Source organism: Cricetulus griseus, chromosome 5 (genome assembly GCF_003668045.3).
Source record: "Cricetulus griseus strain 17A/GY chromosome 5, alternate assembly CriGri-PICRH-1.0, whole genome shotgun sequence".
Lineage (NCBI taxonomy): Eukaryota > Metazoa > Chordata > Mammalia > Rodentia > Cricetidae > Cricetulus > Cricetulus griseus.
Genome location: NC_048598.1, coordinates 82,151,951 through 82,166,989, shown reverse-complemented (window position 1 = coordinate 82,166,989; position 15,039 = coordinate 82,151,951).

Genomic DNA, 15,039 nt, shown 5'->3' with positions numbered 1-15,039 from the left:
ATTGTTTCATTAAGTATTTTGAATGTGACTTTGTTATATATAAACCAAAGACTTAAACAACTGCTCCAATTTATATCCCTACCTCTATGAAATTTCAGAATATCTGGAATAGAAGTCATTAAACTAATATATTGAACCCTAACCTTTGAAAACTAATTTCCATACACAGAGATAAAGTTTAAAGCAAACATTTGCTATTATGTATGTGTCATGAACTGGAGTATATCATTGCAATACACAACATTTTTTCAAAAGGATTATTTTAAGAATTATTGTTTTTCTGTTATTAAATTTATTTATAAATTTATTTATTTATTTATTTATTTATTTATTTATTTATTTATGTGTGCATGAGTCTTAAACAACTTGTCACAGTGAGGATGTGGAATTGAAGAGAAAAAATGTGAAACTATTGTCATGTGGGTCCTCAGGAATTGAATTTAAGTCATTATGCTTGGTCCCAAGTATTATTATCAACTAAGTCTTCTCTATGGCTACTTAAATATTTATCTTTGACCTTACATGTTTGAAGCTTTGAATTGTCAAATGTACTCAGTATTCCCATGCTACAGTTTCCCAATGAACATTCTCATTCTTTGAATTTGCTCTCTCTCTCCCCTCTCATTCTCCCTCTCTTTGGCTTTCTTTGTCTCTCTCTGAAGAGGTATAAAACTTGCCAGTATCTTCTCAATGTTAAGACACTTTATACATGCAAAAAAGCTAATACAGGTAGAAAGAAAGAGAAAGAAAAATCAGAGTGTTCAAAATTAAGAAAGCAATGAAAAATATATCCCAAAATACTTATTTGAAGGAATAACTGTAAATGAAACAATTATAAAGAAATTTTTATTAATAGTTCACATCAAGGTTGATATTTCTAGGAAAGATGCAGCACATTTCTTCTTTCCCCAGATAGGGAGCCAATGACAGGCCAAAGTACAGAACACACCAATCTCCAAAGCATTGTACAAGTGAGCTTTATTAGGCTTACTTGCAGGAATTTAAGTGAGGGGTTATATACAGGACCAGAAATGACTCAAAGACAGATGCATCACAGAAGCCTACCCAAGCATGGGTGATAAGTCACAAATGCTGAAAATCTGGAGCATACTGAACAGACTGCAGGCAACTCACCAGGTTTAAGGGTTTCCCTTCCAGGCTGTTGCTCCAAATCACTTTCAGTATCTCTGCTGGTCACTGCTGCTGTCAGACTGTGGGGATGGTTTCTGATTCTTCCAGAAAGCTTGGTGTATTTTGTAACTTGTCTATGTCTTATTTGCAGTATACTACAGATTTTCTGGGAGTAACCCTCAGATGTCTCTATTATTTACTCTGGAAGCAGGTCACCAAGTGAATATGGTCAGTTAGGGTGCATTGCTGAAGCTATTTTTAGTTTTTTTTCTGTATTAAAAAGCTTCTCTGCAAGATTGAATGATTCAGTCTTGGAGGAAACTGCTGGAATACAACAATGCACAATTGGAAGATTTTTACACAGAAAGCTTCCCTAACTGATTGAAAGTATGGAGAAAAAAAGGATGGAAAGGTGACCATTAATAGCATTTTTGTTCCTGCCAAGGACCTCTGTCTGCACCCCAGCACCCATGTCTGTCAACTAACAACCAACTGTAACTGTAGTTCTATGGGATCCAACTTCCAATCCTTTTCTTCTAGCTTGTTAAGGCACCTCAATATACTTATGTGTAACACAAAATTAAAAGACCTACATACAGATATTGGGGTTTGAGATTCAAGATTAAGATGAAACAAGCAAAGCATCTTACCTCTATCAAGATTAAATAGGAATGCTGCCTCATGAATCCTCAAAGGCAAAAATCTTTGATTTATTGTCTCATCCTTTCAATAACTCCTTTCAATAACCAGCCATATCACTCTGTCCACTTCCCTAGTGCTGGGATTAAAGATGTGCGACCCCAAGTGTTGGGATCAAAGGCATAAGCTTATGCCTTTGTGTTTCCCATTTTTAATCTGAAAAAAATCTCTTTTTAAAGTAATTCCTTCCTTTAAGTATTCCAAACAGACTTACCAAACCCACTGAAAATGCCAGTGAATTGTAAGGCATAGTATGTCTGATCTGAGAACTATCTTATGGCCATGAACTGAGAGTGTCCGCTATAGTAGAGTGGCTGAAGGGAATGCCCAAATTCTTCCCAATTTTGTGTAGCAGCTAAAGACCATTTAGAAAAGCTATAATCAAAAATAAGCCACATTTGCTCAAAGATTTGGAAAAATAACTACACTCATGAAAGCATAGGCAAGAGATAGTCCCAATTTACCAAAAGCCAAAAAAAGGGGATCCATACACAACACCACCACTACCAACAAATCCAAAACAAACAAGAATCAACAATCAATGGTCATTAATATCCCTCAATATCAATGGTCTTAACTTGCCTATAAAAAGACACAAGGTGGCAGAATGCATGCAAAGTCAGAATCCAACCTTCTCCTGTATACAAGAAACATAACTCTGTTGAGGGGCATCTAGGTTGTTTCCAGGTTCTGGCTATTACAAATAATGCTGCTATGAACATAGCTGAACATATGTCCTTATTGTATGAATGGGCATTCTTTTGTATATGTTCAAGAGAGGAATTGCTGGAACTTGAGGTAGGCTGACTCCCATTTTCCTGAGAAAACTCCATACTGATTTCCAAAGTGGTTGTACAAGTTTGCACTCCCACCAGAAATGGAGGAGTGTTCCTCTTTCTCCACACCCTCTCCAGCATAGACTGTCATAAATCTGATTTTAGCCATTCTGATAGGAGTAAGATAGTATCTCAGAGTGGTTTTCAGCTGCATTTCCCGGATGCCTAAGGATGTTGAACACTTTCTCAAGTGTCTTTCAGCCATTTTAGATTCCTCTGCTGAGAATTCTCTATTTAGTTCTGCACTCCACTTTTTAATTGCATTGTTTGGTGTTTTGGAGGCTTCTTGAGTTCAACTGAAGAATGGATAGAGAAAATGTGGTACATTTACACAATGGAGTACTCCTCAGCAGAAAAAAACAATGGAATCTTGAAATACGAAGTCAAATGGATGGAACTAAAAGAAACCATCCTGAGTGAGGTAACCCAGTCACAAAAAGATAAGCATGCTATGTACTCACTTATATATGAGTTTTAGACCTAGAGCAAAGGATTAAGAGTCTATAATCCACACTGCCATAGGATCTAGGAAACAAGGAGGACCCCAAGAGAAGATTGCATAGTCCTTGAAGAAGGGGATGGTGGACAAGAACCCCTGAACAAAGTGGGAGCATGGGGGTGGGGGTGGAGAGAAAGGAGGTGGGAAGGGAAGAAGGGGAGAGGGAAGGAAAACAAGAGGACTGAGACAGGGGAGGAATAGAGGAGGGCAAGAAAGGAGATGCCTTCAGAGAGGGAGACAGTACAGGTATGGAGAGATGTCTGGCACAGGGGAAATGTTAGAGGGTCCATAGGGATGACCCAACTAAGAATCCAAGCAGTGGTGGAGAAAACTCTATTGATGCCCTTCCACTATAATGAGATTGGTGTCTACCTTGGTTACCATTCCTAGAGCCTTCATCCAGTAGCTGTTCGAAGCAGAAACAGACACCCACAGCTAAGCACTGAACCATACTCCTGGAATCCAATTGTGGAGAGGGAGGAACGATGAGCAAAGGAGACAAGATGGGGCTGCAGAAACCAGCAAAAACAGTTGACCTGACCTAGTGAGAGCATGGAGACCCTAGTCAAAATCCTGGGGAAACAGCATTGGACTGAACCAAGCCCTCTGAATGTGGGTGCCAGCTAGGAGGCCAAGACAGTCTGTGGGACCTCTAACAGTGGAGCAAGTCTTTAACCCTAGAGCACAAATGGACTTTGGGCGCCAATTACCTATGGAGGGATACTATTCCGGCCCAGATACAGCAAGGAGGGCCTAGGCCCTTCCCCAAATGATATGACAGACTTTGAAGGTCCCTGGTGGAGGGTCTAACTGTCCCTGGGGAGGACTTTGGGGATGGGTAGGGGGTAGGTGGGGAACATGGGAGGATGGGAGGGTGAGGGAATGGGGGATATATAAATATGAGTAGTAATTAAATAATGTAAATAAAAAATTAAAATTAAAAATTAAAATACAAACCCCAATATCTTCCTGATCCCTCTGTATGACATCCAGTTTTTCTATCAATTGCATGCTTCTCTTATACTAGTCACAGCTGTTGCATCTCCTGTTCTATAGAAAAAAAGAAAAGAAAAAGAAACATACCTCAACTTTAAAGACAGATGTTAGTTACCTCAGAGTAAAGGGCTGGGATAAGATTTTCCAATCAAATGGACTCAAGAAATAAGCTGGTGTAGCTATCCTAATTTCTAACAAATTAGACTTCAAACTAAAATCAATCAAAGGAGATAAAGAAGGTCATTTCATATTCATCACAGGAAAAAATCCATTGGGATGAAGTCTCAATTCTGAACATCTATGCCCTAAAAGCAAAGGCACCCACATTTGTAAAAGAAACATTACTAAAACTCAAATCACACATAAAACCTCACACATATATTGTGGGAGATTTCAACAACCCACTTTAACCACTGGACAGGACTACCAGACAGAAACTTAACAAAGTAATAAAGGAAATAACCAAAGTTATGACTCAATTGGGTTTAACAGACATATAAAAATCACTCCATCCAACCACAAAAGAATATACCTTCTTCTCACTGCCACATGGAACCTTCTCTAAAATCGACCACATACCCACAAAAGCAAACCTCAACAGATTAAAAAAAAATTGGAATAACCCCCTGTATCCTATTGGATCACCATGGTTTAAAATGAGAATTTAACAACAACAAAAACTGCAGAAAGCCTTCAAATTCATGGAAAATGAACAATGCTCAATAACATCACTCCTGCGTCAAGGAAGAAATACAGAAAGAAATTAAAGACTTCCTAGAATTCAATAAAAAAGATGACACAATGTATCCAAACTTATGGGACACATTGAAAGCAGTGCTAAGAGGAAATCTCATAGGACTAAGTGCCCACTTAAAGAAACTGGAGAATAGTTACACTAAAGACTTAACAGCATGCCTGAAATCTCTAGAACAAAAAGAAGCAAACTGACCCAGGAGCAGTAGATGGCAGGAAATAATCAAATTGAGGGCTGAAACCAATAAAGTAGAAACAAAGAATCAACAAAGCAAGGAGCTGGCAATCTTGGCAAAAGCAATCTTGTTGGGGCCCAGATACTGAATATGATATTTTGGATGCTAATCTCAAGCTCAAACCCAGGAGCACGAATCTCCCAATGACTTTCAGGTGTCGATTGGTTACCTCCAGATGGCCTGGCCAAGGTAAAGAATGTCTCCTAGCTTGTGTAAAAATAGACCTAGGCCCCTGGGTGGATGCACACCCATCATTGGGCCTGACAGGATGTGCATAGGGACTGTGAGACGCTAGTGTTGATGTCCAGTTTTAGGATGTCTCTAGGAAATATTTAATATCAGCTTTATACATGATAATAGATGTCTTCTGCTATCATCCCCACTGTTGGAAAGTTATTTAAGAGGATGCTAGAATAAACCGGAGACTCCAGCATGGACCGAGAGCCCTCCTGAGATGACAAGATGACTCTGTCTCGCCCTTAACACCTTTGGGTAGCTAGGAGTTTCCCAATCCACACGCCTCCAATCAGGGCCAGACCCAGGACTGTTCGGCTGGTTCTGATTGCAGCCCCAAAGACATCAGTCTTGAATAGATGACCTCTGCTGTGCAGGAGTGATACAGGCCAGACCCCTGCACAATCTACAGATTCAATGCAAACCCACACCAAAATCCCAATTCTTCAAAAACATTGAAAGAACAAGACTCAACTTTATATGGAAAACCAGAAAAAAAACCAGGAAAGCCAAAGCAACCCTGTACAGTAAGGGAAAGTTCAGAGGCATCATCATCTCTGACTTTAAGCTTTACTATAGAGATGAGGTAATGAAAACATCTTGGTATTGGCACAAAAACAGACAGGTAGACCAATGGAATCGAATTGAAGACCCTGATATCAATCCACACACCGGTGGAAATCTGATTTTTGAGAAAGAAGCTAAATTTATACAATGGAAAAAAAGAAAAAAAACTTCAAAAAATGGTGCTGGCATAACTGGATGCTGTCATTAGAATAATAATAATAATAATAATAATAATAAGCACTGTTCATTTTCATCAGTATTCATCAGTGTGATAAATATATCTTACCAGTTCTACCTGTAAGTTGTTACTGCAAATTTCATTTCTAATTAATTTGCCCGTCACCTAGCATTAATTCTGTTTTGATGTCATTATATTTTTGCTAGATAACACAAGTTTATTTGTTGAACAGCTTTCTGATTAGTTTGTTCTAGGTAGTATGTTATTGGAGATCCTTTCCTGCTTGATTCAGGTTCTTCAGTCCCAAATGAAAACATAGAGATACTATATTAATTATCGATCTGTTGGTCCATGGCTAGGGTTTCTTATTGGCTAGCTCTGTCTTATTTATTAACCCATTTTTATAAATCTATATATTCTACGTGGTCTTGGCTTGCTGAAGAATGCCCATACATTTTACTATTTTGCCGGCTACATAACATTTGTTCTTTGCCTCTCTCTGCCTACCTCTCCCAGAATTCTCCTCATCCCCTAGTCCTGCTTATCTTCCTGCCTTTACTGGCTATTGGTCAAAGAGTGTTTCATTCATCAACCAATAAGAGAAACACACACACACACACACACACACACACACACACACACACACACACACACACGGAAATCTCCCATCAGTAGTAGAACAAGGATAATGATTTTAATCTGGAACAATGGTTGAATAACATGCTTTTATTCCTCTTGCTTTATTTCTTTGATAACTTGAATAGCTTCTGTGATATCAGATCAAATTTCCTCAGTTTACAAATGATAGCAACTTAGTATATTGAAATATTTTGCCATTGGCATTAAAGAAGCATGCATGATTTATTAGAGATAAAATATGCTAGTGAACAAAAACTGTAAATCACTCTATTTACTCACATTCAAAAGACAGGCATGGACTCCACACATTGTGTTCCTAGTTTAAGTTATAAAGCATGTATCTTGGCTTTTCTCCTGAAACGAAGAGGGTAAATATTCTAGTTATTTTCTTATTTATTTATTTATTTATTTATTTATTTATTTAATTTTTTCAACTTGACAAAGCTAGGGTCATTTGAAAAGAGGAAACTTCATTTTATGTAATGCATCCATGGTATTGACATCAGGGCAAGATTTTAGGGCATTTTCTTATTTAATGATTTATGTGGGAGGGCTCAGACACTGGCAGGGTGCCACCACTAGATTCTGTAAAAAAGAAGCCTGAACAAGCTATGACAAGCAAAAAGTAAACAGTACTGCTCCATGGGCCTTGGCCCAGTTCCTGCCTTTAAGATCCTCTTCTACATAAATTTCCTCTCTGACTTTCCTCACCAATGGCCAGTTATTGGCCTTATAAGTAAAATAAATCAATTTTTCTCAAGTTGTTTTAGGTCACAGTGTTTTATTAGAAAAACAGAAACTCTGATATAGTGGTGAATGCAAATAAAAAATGACTGTGAGATTCCATCTTATACCTGTCAGAATGGTTAAGATCAAAATAACATGTGATACCTCATTGTGGTGAGTATGTGGAGCAAGGGAAACGATCCTCCATTGCTGGCAGAAATGCAAACTTGCACAGCAACTTTTTGAAATTAATATGGCAATTTCTCAAAATATTAGGAATCTATCTAACTCAACATCCAGCTATACCACACCTACATATACATACCCAAAGGTCATTCAACCCAACCAAAAGGTCACATGCTGAACTATGTTTATAGCAGCTTTATTCATAATAGCCCAAAACTGGGAAAAAAAACCTAGGTGCCTCTCAAGCAAATAATGAATAAAGAAAATGGGGTTCATTTATACAATGGAACATTAGTCACTTGTTAAGAAACAATGACATCATGAAACTATTACCAAGAACAAGTTGTAACCAATCTCCCTAAACAATGTATTGAATGAACAAAACCACCCATCCCTCCTCTTGGGAATGTGGGCATCATGTTCTTAAAGTTACTTCCTGCTGTCTAGGGGTGATTGCATCTTTACAGGAACCAGCTGCATAATGGGAAAGGACAAGTGACTAGTAGGCAGACACATGGAACTAGAGACAATCATCCCAAGTGAGGTAGCCAAGGCCCAGAATGACAAACATGGTGTGTACTCAATTATAGGTGGATATTAGCTATGAATAAAAGGATAACAATACTACAATTCACACCATTGATAGCTATTAAGATTTCCAATGAGCAACTGCTTTGAGTTCAGAAAAGGCTGATTTGGTAATTGTATATTTGCTAGAAATTATTGCCATCATGGTTACACCTGTACAAATTGAGACAGATAATGCCATACATATGTCTTTAAGATGATGAAGCAGTTTTCTGCTTATTATAATATAAAGCATATTACAGGTATACCACATAATCCTAAATGCATCAAGTTATACAAAAGAATCAAATTGAACTCTAAATGATATGCTAAATAAACAGAAAGGGATGATAAAGAACCCAAAAAAATGCATAATGCTTTATTTACTTTTAGTTTTCTAAATACTAGTGAGGAATGAACAACAGCTATGGAGAGATATTTCGTAACAGAAAACAAACAGAATTAAATCACCCAGTAGACTTTAAAGATGTGTTGACTTCTGTATGGAAACTAGAATATATGTTGCATTGGGGAAGCAGTTTTTCTTTTGTTTCCACCAACCAAAAAATTCATAAAGATGGATTTCAACAAGATGCCCCTTAATTAGAAGAGACGATAATTCACTAAGCAGCATGGCCATTTAATCTAAACTAACCTATAAATCTAACAAATGTTTTTAATTTTAGCAGACATAACTTGACAAAGGAGAAGCTCCCCCAAATTAGTATTGGACAAATGTTTTATTACTGTTTTTTTCTTGTAATAAAAATAAAAATAAAGATAAAAAATTGTCCCTTCAAAAAAAGTAAATTGTACTTTTGGTATATCATACCTACATACCTACACATAGCTACAGGGTAAAAATTCATAAATCTTTCCAAATGTTTGTTTCTGCTTTTCTCTACAGACATATAATACAAATGGCCTTTTTGTAGTCCCAGACCAATTAAAGATTAAAGCTGGCTTTAGAGTTAGAGTGTGTGTCTTTACTTTTCTGAACTAAAGCATGCTTGTCAACATAAAATTGAAAATCTCTGTCTCATGTCAGAAAAGCCACCTGATATGGGACATAGAAACAAAAATTAAAGGACTATTATATTGCCACTAATCTCATAATCATTGGTTTTATTTTGACTCGTTGAAAAATTTTTTCAGGTATATTATTTTTTTAAAAATTATATGATTAATTATATAATTATGTATAATTATATATATATATATATATATGTGTGTGTGTGTGTGTGTGTGTGTGTGTGTGTGTTTTAAAATTTTTGTTATGACATAAATGGTCATGTAGAGTATTAACTACTTCTAGAAAATGGTTTCATCTAACATCTTGTTGATGATTTTGAGTTTGAGTCTCTACTAGTTTTTTGTAGTGACCATAACCCCACCTAACAGTGACTTTTGAAGTCTCCAAATGGAGGATGGGTGCTCACAAGGAATATATTTTCAGGACTGTGATCATACCACTAAAGTGAATAACACCAACTAAATATCTATTTTGGACTACACACTGCTTAGAACAAATTTGAGGTGGCTAGCAGAGATGTTCCAGCCTGACAGATTACTCAAACCAGGACTTGAGACAACCTTGTACTTTCCCATTATGTAGAGACTGGACAAAAAGATGCAGCTTGACAATTAACACAAATTTTTCATTTCTGGTTCCTGTAAAGATGCAATCACCCCTAGACAGCAGGAAGTAACTTTAAGAACATGATGCCCACATTCCCAAGAGGTGGGATGGGTGGTTTTGTTCATTCAATACATTGTTTAGGGAGATTGGTTACAACTTGTTCTTGGTAATAGTAAAAAAGGGGAGGAATACCAGTATGATAAGATACTGAATATATTCTGAAAAGAAAAAAGGGAAGATATAGATATTTTGAGATAAAAAGTTAGAATATTGAATCTACTTTTTAAAAATCAACTAATACTTTTAAATATTTTACATTGAATTGGATTTTGAATAATGCATACACATTTTAAATATTCATGCAAATTTGAGAATAATTTTGTTAGAACATACTGTTTATATGTTTCTAAAATTGCTCAAGGTATTATACCTTTGCAGCTCATTTATCAATGTAATGCAAATTTCTATTCCTTGAAAGTTATTATTACCAACTATTTTGGATATTAAGGAAATGCAGGTGAGTAATTAGCCACCTCTTACAATCAAACTTGTAGTCACATAAGGTAAGTTTTTAAGCTCAGAGATATGTTTTAAATAGAGAGGTTGTCTTTAAACTCTTCACAGTTCTATAGAATATGACATTTAAGATGTTTTAATGATATAGATTCTTTTTTATGATGCTCACATTGTGCTGCTCTTGGCAGCACCAATCTATGTATGTCAAAGACGATAATGGGCATTGATGAAACCACAAAAGGAGTGTATGTTCTTTGTAGCAAATGTAGGCCACTAAGCAGGAAAGTGCCCTTGACTCAACTGCTGACAATATGCTGTCCAAATTGGACAAACAAGACACAAAAGAGAATGAGTGTAAACCTTTCCAAGACAAGGCAGGACAGTTCAAAAAATCCTACTTCACAGAAATGTATGTCAGATATTTTAGGCCTGTAGGCTGTAGCTGGATGCCCCAACATTGCAGAAGAACCTCAGTTGACTGTCCAGAAAGCTACCTGATTTTGTCATTTCTCACATTGTTTTGGAATTTGCTTGCCTGCACATCCTACTTACTACATGAAAGGGAATCAGAGCTCACACCTTTAATCCCAGGATTTTAGGGGTATAAAAGATAGACTCAAGGGGTCTCATGTGAGATTTTAGTTTTCAGACAGAGAAGGCATAGTGTTGGAGTCTGATGCTTGGTAGAGAGCAGTTCAGTCAGCATTATACTCTGAGGATTCATGAGGATAGGACAGCCCTTTCAGTCTGAGGTAGAGGTAAGAGCTAGTGGTCAGCTGCTTTGATTTTGTGATAATCAGCTTGAATCCCAATAACTCTCTCTTTGTTTTCATTATTTGTACTACAGGACGATGGTTAGCATAAATTTTTACTAATTATTTTATAAATTGTTACATATTTCACTATGAAAATTTTTGCTAATGTTGTTGAAGTTTGCAAAAATATATTTAGTAGCCACATGGATAATTATGCAGTTGCTTGAAAACCTAAATGTTTTCAAAATTGTGAGCAAATACTCTTTCTTCAATTTTATTTAAATGTTTAACTCTTTTAAATATTCTCACAGTTGCAGGAAGCTCTAACTCTAAGGAAGCCATGCCTTCTTCTGGCCTCATTTTTGTTGCATGCAGATGAACCCCCACACACATGGGCACATACATTTATAGATAATCAGCAAACTTTCAATCACATACATACACCAAAATAGAATAACTAAAACAAAACATAAATAAAAATTATGGTTGTTAGAATCACAGGTGCCTACAACCCTCAGATGAATTGTATATTTTACATTATATATTATATAAATATTGAATATGGTTTTTGTGAATTATTGCATTGAAATTAGATAAGACTGAACTCTGTGCTTAGATATGCAATTAGTTCATGTATATTTTTCAGTAGTCACACATTGAAAGCAAGTTACATTTGTGCATAACAAAGAAACTGCTAAGGGTCTTTGACAACGATGTTATGTTCATTATATATTATATACAAAAGTACCACAATGATTAGAAAAATTTTATAGGCTAAAATATTTTTGTTATACTCAGAACTTCTCAATATTTTAAATAAAAATACTTTATCTTGACTCTTGGTGCAAGTACTCTAATAAATAGTGCTTAAAATAAAATATTGTTATTTAAACTCATTATTGATAAATTATTCCTATCTTTCTGGCTGTAGTTATGAAACAGACTATATTTACTGATTCTTCTCCTACTGCTTAAATAAAACAAATAGATGAACAAACAAACAAGCAAAACACAAAATCTCTCCTGACATCTGCAGTTTAGGGAGTGATTTGTTTAGCTACATAAAATTTTATTAGTGAAAAAATATTTTGAGCCATTCTCAACCATAAAATTTCACTCAGTGCAATAATTTATCACTGCATATAAATAAAGACAAATTGTTCATTAACATTTTAAAGACAAAATAAACAATAGTGGTTTGGAACATTTAGTGTAAGATATTCTAACATGAATACTTGGAGAGATTTAATACAATATTTTTAATGCATGTAATATTGTACAGTCAAGTAAAAGATTATAAGGTAACCAATAAATAAAAATGTGATTAATAGCAAGAAAACATTAGTAACATGCAATTTGAAATAGCATTTAACATATTTGAAAATGATGAGGGCTTTTATCACAGTGATACAAATGAAGTATTGCCAGCATATTCTTGCCAGTGAAAAGGCTTTGTTTCTCATGGCAAATTGCTGTTGTGCCACACAATAGTAGGTTTATCATGTGACAAATAAGAATATAAAAAGTAAATATCTCCTGTTCTGTAAACATTTTTTTCTTTTGTTTTTTTCAAGACAGGGTTTCTCTGTGGCTTTGGAGGAGGTCCTGAAACTAGCTCTTGTAGACCAGGGTGGTCTCAAACTCACAGAGATCTGCCTGCTTCTGCCTTCTGATTGCTGGGATTAAAGGCGTGCACCACCAACGCCCGGCTGTTCTGTAAACTTTGGAGAACTAAAATGAATAAAACTTTAAGAAATACTAATTCTTTTTTCAGAATGTCCTACTCTGAAGTTGCTCTAATGATCACCAGAATCTACAGAGAAGTTTTATGACAATATAACCATAATGATATTGTTAGTTTTTGAGACAAGATCTCCTGTGTACCCAGTTCACTTGAATTCATGATGTATCCAAGGATGTCCTTAAATTTGTAATCCTCTTGCCTCTTTACCTCCCAAATGCTGGGGTTCCAGCTTTGAATGACTTTGCTCAGTTTGTGAGCTATTGAAGCTCAATCCTTGGACACCGTGCTTCCTATACACTCTGCAAACAGTTACCTTAAAAATCCCAATTATGTACAAAAATCACTGAAATGTAATGGTTAATCATGTATAAATTTTGGTTCTGTTGTTTATGAAACCATTTTATTTTTGAACAGAAAATATATTAGACAACAGATTAGATATGCAAGTAGAACTCCAGACATCAAAACTACTGTTTACAGAAGCTATTGTGAGTGTGCAGACAAGAAATTGTTATTTTCTATTTTTAATCTTAGGATTGATGTTGTTTTGTGGTTTGCTTCAGGTTCCACAATATTCCAAAGATGATATTCTGTAAATTTCAGAATTATTTCTGCTTTCCTAGATTCACTGTTACCAACAAACATTTTGCATTAAATTCCTAGGTAAAGAGCAGAAGAAAACTGGTGATTCAGAAATTGTCTTCAGGAGACCTCCACATCTTGTCTAGTGTTCATGCTCTGCTCTAGTTTCCACGGACTCTCCTGACTGTTAATCACAGATACTCTAGCAACACTTTCTCTCATAAATTAGACATTGACTCCCTGTATTCTTTGACATACAGAGTTGCAAACAAAATATCATGCAATTGAAACTATATCAATTTTTTCCTCTTCCAGTAGCTACAAGCAAGGAGGACTTCATTTCCCTGTTGCCCAAAGCAACATGAACTTGAGTTATATGTTATATCTAGGCTTGCACCAGTGTCCTCATGATTTCTAGCAGAGTTAGATCACATGGATGGCACTTACTCACAATTTCTCCATCCTCCAATACTAAAAGAGCAAGAAGATGATGCCATCATTTGTTCTCTAGACAAGAGAGTCTGTCTCTCCCTTCAGGACCCAACATGATGAGTGCTTATGGATGTAAATTGAATATTTCTCATAAAAATACTTTTCTCTGTGGGGAAGTTTTCTCAGCTTCCATGGTACAACTGTGTGTCATCTTTAAGGCACAATAATGAAGATTTGGTAGCAAAATATATTGTCTGCTTTCTATAAGTGGTGAGCAGAGAAACTCTTTACTATTATATCACTGTTGAATAGGAGGTATTCCATCTTCCATAAGAGAAAAGTGTAGGTATATAAAAAGTGAAAGTTTTACTCTTTGAACAATTTGTTTATCATGATTCCTAAGCCACTATTGAACTGTCCAAAGATTGCCCCAGTTTTCAGGGTGAAGTTAGATATAAGCAATTTTTTTGTTGTTGTTTTTTCGAGACAGGGTTTCTCTGTGTAGCTTTGGAGTCTATCCTGGCACTGGCTCTGGAGACCAGGCTGGCCTTGAACTCACAGAGATCTGCCTGCCTCTGCCTCCCAAGTGCTGGGATTAAAGGTGTGTGCCACCAGCTCCTGGCCTAGATATATGCCAATTTTTAAGTTCTGTATATGCCTCGAGTAACTGGCCACATTTTCTTATGATTGTGACAAAGCACCTTGAACAATTAAGAGGAGAATTCTATCATAACTAAAATAATCTGCTTGAAATAGTTTTCCAAAGAACATATAGACTCCAGAAAATTATTCACTTTGGTTTTGAGAGACATTCTAGAGTGGAGTTACTCTCCCTGCTACTCATTCTAGTGCCCATTCAAACCTCAAATCTCAAAGAGTGGCTAAGATCTTGCTGTTTTTAAACACACCATTTGAAGAAAAAAGCTTGTTTGTACATTGATTTGAATGGCCTAAACATCATGGTGCACTCCAAAAGTGGCAGCAAGATCAAAACCTCTACATAGGCTGTTTGTGAACATTTAATGTAACAGGATATGTCAATGTTATTCCCAAACATCATCCATGTATTTATTACAGCCAACTCAAATTAAATATGTAGAATAGAATTCATACTCTAGATACAA